Source organism: Chiloscyllium punctatum, chromosome 50, assembly GCF_047496795.1.
Source record: "Chiloscyllium punctatum isolate Juve2018m chromosome 50, sChiPun1.3, whole genome shotgun sequence".
Lineage (NCBI taxonomy): Eukaryota > Metazoa > Chordata > Chondrichthyes > Orectolobiformes > Hemiscylliidae > Chiloscyllium > Chiloscyllium punctatum.
In genome coordinates, this window is record NC_092788.1 from 52,677,660 (window position 1) to 52,683,527 (window position 5,868).

The 5,868-nt window shown below is 49.2% G+C and overlaps 1 long non-coding RNA gene across 1 annotated transcript; it reads left to right on the forward strand.

Annotated features, from left to right (window-relative positions):
• Positions 1-405: 405 nt before the first annotated feature.
• Positions 406-3,844, forward strand: LOC140470014 (uncharacterized). Its single transcript, XR_011956307.1, has 3 exons — positions 406-779; positions 1,235-1,368; positions 3,727-3,844. It is a non-coding gene; the product is annotated as an uncharacterized lncRNA (long non-coding RNA).
• Positions 3,845-5,868: the final 2,024 nt, after the last annotated feature.

Consider the following 5,868-nt stretch of genomic DNA (forward strand, 5'->3'; position numbering starts at 1 on the left):
TTTGCAGGATTGATCATTGTCACGGCATAGCAGAGCATTAAACACCTCTCATAAACCAATGTGTTTTTTTAAAGAAATAATTAAGATGAAAATCTGACAATGGACATATTTCCATTCGATTTACACAACTCGACTAACAAACTTATTTGCAAACTCCCAGAACGATTGGTAATTTAGATACCTGGCCGGTATGGTAAAGTTAGACCGAACAATCTATTTACATATTAACCATCTCAATGACTGTAACTCGACAGAGCAATTGTTAATGTCGAATATTTCCCCCGTGATTCTGTGCAGATATGAATATTCTCTATGAACTCACTGACAACCTCCGACGCACGCGCAGTTTGGTTTCTATGAAGGGCATGCGCAGTGTCACATTAACCAGGACACGGCGAGTCATGGAACAGCTTTCTCTGGGTGCGGTTACGATCGGCTTCAGAGAGCGGCGTGTGGGAGATTCACTGGGAGAAAGGAGCGGAGAGAATTCACAAGACGCGGATATAGGTGAAAAAAATCCGAAAAAGACCCTGCAGACCCGGATAAGGAGATGATGGTCTCTGTCGGGAAAGCGGCCCAGGGTCAAGGCCGCCATTTGTTTGAGGGAAGAGGGAGCGCGGGCTTCAGAGCCGCCATCTTGAGAAGGTCAATGAGCAGGAGGGCGGGGCTATCGGGGTCCAGGACAATCGGAGGATAGACCCACCTGAGATCACTTCACTAAAGACATGAATGCACACGGTGGATTTTTCTTAACATCAACAATTGTTTAATACTCACAGGTTTTTAATTACATCTTCTTTGAAGCATTTAATTCTCATTTTCTGATTTGCAATGGTGGGATTTGTACCTGTGTCCAGTGAACATTTGCTGAGTTTCTGGATAAATTGTCTCACTTAATGCCACTGGACCATCACTTTGCCTGCTCACAGGTTGCCCATCCCAGTGCAACATGAATCAAAACCCTTTCTTCCTGCACAATTGTTTGATCTTGCACTCTGGTGATATCACTTAGTATCTCTCCATGTGGTATCCCTCACTGTGTGGGTCTAATTGCTGCATCTGTCAATGTCCCTCGCTCTTGCAGCTACTCCAGATCCTGAGCAAACAGAATTCTCCACTCCAGATAGACGATGGAGACTGGGATGTTCCAGATTTCTGTGGGAGTCAGTGCCATTTGACATTTGTAGCCCTCACTGCATCAGTCTAATTTCCCATTCTGTCTATCTGTCTGTAGGTACTCAGGAAGGTCCTGACCTAATAGACATCCCAGCTGCTGGGTGTCTCATACATCCCTCATTGAAGATGGTTTGTCAGCCAGAGAGACACAGGGCAGTGAGATCTGGAGCCTTCAATAAATCCTGCAGTGAGGTAAGATCACACTCAGTGCACAGAACAGAGAGCAATGAGAGGGCTCCAAACATCAGCTAACAGGACATGACATAGCTGCCGTGCTGGAGGGGGAGCACAATACAGACACACCCCAGGTCCAGTCACCGCCTTTACTTCAAGTTTTGTTGTACTAAGACAACATCGGGAGTGTCACAGTTTTCAATCCAAGCCTGTGCTGTCTTAGTGAGCATCAGTACAAAAGAGGGGAAAGCAGGCTTTCCACGAGCGGGTGGGAATGCTGTCTGGGAATGTTCCATTCTGTGTTCCCTCTCCCACACTGTATCTATGGCTTGTCTTGTGGATCAGTGTCTTCAATCATTCTAATGCCAAAAACAGTTCCTATCTCTGTACTTTCCTCCCCTCTCACCAATCACTTCACACATTTGAAACCTTACCAGGTTTCCAGAACTGAATGAGTTGCATTTCCGTGTTTGGCCCATGGCCCTTCAAACCTTCACTCCTCCATGTTCCTGCCCAAATGTCTTTTCCATGTTGTAATTGTTCTTGGTTCTCCCATGTGCCACAGAACCGTCCTCTGTGGAAAATGTTGCCCCTCAGCTCTCTAAGTAAATCTTTGCTCTCAGTCACTCCTCAGCCCTTACCCATTCTGCTGTGGGACACAACCCTTCCCCAACATAGACTCCCCTCGGACATTACCCCCTTCTGTGGGACACCCCTCCTCAGTTCAGATTCCCCTCGAGCCTTACCCATCCTGCTGTGGGACCGAACCCCTCCCCGGTACAGACTCCCTTCGGGCCTTGCCCATCCTGCTGTGGGTCACATCCCGTCTGAGGTACAGACTCCTCTCGGGCCTTAACCGTCTGGCTGGGGGATACAACCCCTCCCCGGTACAGTCTACCCTTGAGCCTTACCTGTCCTGCTTGGGTCGCATACCCTCCCTGGTACAGAGTACCCTCGGGCCTCACCCTTCCTGCTGTGAGGCACAACCCCTCCCCAGTACAGACTCTTGACTGGCCTTAACCATCCTGCTGTGGGGTACAACCCCTCCCTGGTGCAATCTGCCCTCGGGCCTTACCCATCCTGCTTGGGATACAACCCCTCCACGGTACAACTCACCTCAGGCCTTACCAATCCTGCTGTGGGACACAGACCCCTTACCCATCCTGCTGTGGGACACAGACCCCTTACCCATCCTGCTGTGGGACACAGACCCCTTAACCATTCTGCTGAGGGACACAGACCCCTTACCCATCCTGCTGAGGGACACAACCACATGTGTACAGAGTCCCCTTGGGTCTTACTCATCCTTAATCCCTCCCCGGTACAGACTCCCCTCGGGCCTTACACATCCTGCTGAGGGACACAATCCCTCCCCGGTACAGACTCCCCTCAGGCCTTAACTATCCTGCCATGGGACACAACCCCTCCCCAGTACAGACCCCCCTTGGGTCTTACCTATCCTGCTGCGGGATACAGCCACTCCCCGGTACAGACTCCCCTCGAGCCTTACCCATCCTGTTGTGAGACACAACCCCTCTACGGGTTGGACTCCCCTCTGGTCTTACCCATCCTGCTGTGGGACACAACCCCTCCCCAGTACAGACTCCCCTTGGGCCTTACCCATCCTGCTGAGGGACACAACCCCTCCCTGGTACAAACTCCCCTCTGGTCTTACCCATCCTGCCATGGGACACAACCCCTCCCCAGTACAGACTCCCCTCGGGCCTTACCCATCCTGCTGTGGGGGACACGCTCCCCTGTACAGATTCCCGTCCGGCCTCACCCACCCTAACGTGGGACACAATGCCTCCCCGGTACAGATTTCCCTCGTACATTACCCATCCCCGGTCCAGACTTGTCCAAGACCTTGCCCATCCTGCTGTGGGACATGACCATTTCCCGGTACAGAGTCCGCTCGGTCCTTACCCATCCTGCTTGGGACACAACCCCTGTCCGGTACAGAGTCCCCTTGGACCTTACCCATCCTGCTGTGGGACAGGTTGACAATTGTATTGAATAGAATCCCTCCAGTGTGGAAACAGGCCCTTGGTCCAGCAAGTCCACACCGACCCCTGATACATACCCTGCTCAAAATAGCTTCAAAGTACATAGAAAAAGTGATCACTGAATTGGTTAAAATCTCCTCAGTTACATTGGGCAGTTTAAAAGTCTCTCTGTATTGGTGATATGTTCCTTTTCTTCAAACAGGTAACATTTTTATTAAAGCAGCAGATGTTCATTGTGAGAGTGTCTCTGTTAAACTAGAATCTGTTCTGTTCTCTGTGTAACAGGCTGTTGTTGTATGCAATGGACTGTCACTAACAGTGTAATTGACCTGTGAGTCCTTGGTCAGGTTTCCTTTGTCTGTAAATCTAGTGATCAGTGAACTACACATCCGCTCTTCTTAGCGAAAACAAAGAATCATTTCTCAACGAAAAAATGGCACATCACAAAGCTATTTCATGGATTTCTGGCACACCCCACCGACCAGTGTATCTGGTAAGTCTGTTTCCTGAATAATTCTGAACTCGATCTGTAACTCTGACAGTATCTGTATTGCTTGTCAGTTGGATGAGAATTCAGCCTCTTTGGTCTGAGCTGTTGTGATGCAGGCGGTGGCTTCATTCTGTCTCTGCCAAGCTTGTTTTCTCCTTCTGCTGTGATTCTGGGAGTATCCTTTCGGCAGGTTAGAATATTCAGTGACTGAACGTTGAATGATTTTGACTCTAACAGAGCAGTGGCCTTGTTTTCAGCTCATTATTCACTTTCCATTTCCTGGTTGTGTTGAATGTTACAGAAACAGGCTCTGAGCAATGTTTCCATTCCCTTGTGTTGGAGTCACTGTCAGCCACGTGGTCAGTCAGTTTCAGGCTGATGGATCAGTTTCTCTGTCCTATTAGATGGTGGTCACTTGCTCAGTTTCCGATGGCTCACCTCAGTGTCAGTCCATCAGCTGCTGAAACCCTGCATCCAGCATTTTTTCCCTCTCACCGTGACTACTCCAATACAGTCCCAGCTTGTCTCCCACATTCTACCTCCACATCCTTATGATCACCTCAGATTCTCCTGTCTGTGTCCTTACAGCAAGTCACGTAAGTCATCCACCTCCATTTCACACTGCTCTACATTACATTCAGTACAAATGTTATTTCAGAATTCCATTCATTGCGTTTAAATACACCCCTGATCTTGTCCAGTCCAAACATCCAGGTTCCATCAGATAGCTGGGTGTCTGCGTGGTCGTGTCGGAGCAACAGCAGGACACACTGAGGATCATACAGGGGATAAAGATGGGGTTGGATGCGGATGTTTAAGAAGAGAGAGCTGGTGTATTGTTGGGGATAGCTTCTCAGGGGAGTAGCACAGCGGTAGCCAGGTCTATAACACCACAACTCAATGGCCTGAGTTATCGGGAGAGGTTGGACAAGCTTGGACATTTTTCTTCAGAGCATAGGAGACATAAGGAAGATCTTATAGAAATGTATATGATCATGAGAAGCATGGATAGGGTGAATGCATTCAGTCTTTTTCCCAGGGTTGAAGAATTGAGGACTAGAGGGCATCAGTTTAAGGTTAGAGGGGAAAGAATAAAAGGGAACGTTAGCAGCAACTTTCTTACACAGATGCTAATTCTCATACGGAATGAGCTGTCAGTGGAAGTGGCTGAGGCAGGTACATTAACAACATCTAAAAGGCATTTGGACAAATACATGGGTAGGAAAGGATTAGAAGGATATGGGGCATGGGCAGGGAAATGGGGTTGCCACGGATGGACATTATGGTTGCCAGGGATCAGTCTGGCTCCTGGGGCCTCTCTCTGTGCTGTAGGATTCTATGACTCTATAACTGACTCTGCTGTAGAACAAGGTCGGGCAAAATCCAAGGGAGCGAAAATAGGAGAGCCGCTAGTTGGGGGCATATACAGGTGGTACTGTGGCTGCGTCCGAGACTCCAGGATGGGGTGTTGTATCCCTGGTGCCTGGGTCAAGGACATCTCTGAGCATTTGCATGAAATTCTGAATTGGGAGAATGGGAGACCAGAGGTCATGGTGCACATTGCTACCAACGACACGGGTAGAAAGAGGGATGAGATCCTGAGCAGTAAGCACAGGAAGTAGGGAACGACTGAAAAGCAGGACCTTGAGGGTAGTAATCACTGCGTTACCACCAGTCCCGTGTGCTTGTGAGATAAGGAATTGAAAGATAGCAGAGATGAATGCATGGCTGAAGAGCTGGTAGAGGGGGAGAGTTTCAGGATCTTGGATCCTCTTCTGGAGCAGGGGTGACCTGAACTAGAGGGGAAACGATATCCTCACAGGGAAGATCGCTCCTGCTACACGTGAGGGTTTAAACTAGAATGGCAAGGGCATGAGAACCACAGTAGCAGGGCAGCACGTTGGGGGGGGGGGGGGGGTGGCGGGGATGAAGAAGGAAGGAAGGAAGATGTAAACGAGTCAATCAGAAAGGGAATACAGAGAAATGAACACCATAGTACGAATGGGCTGAAGTGTGTTAATT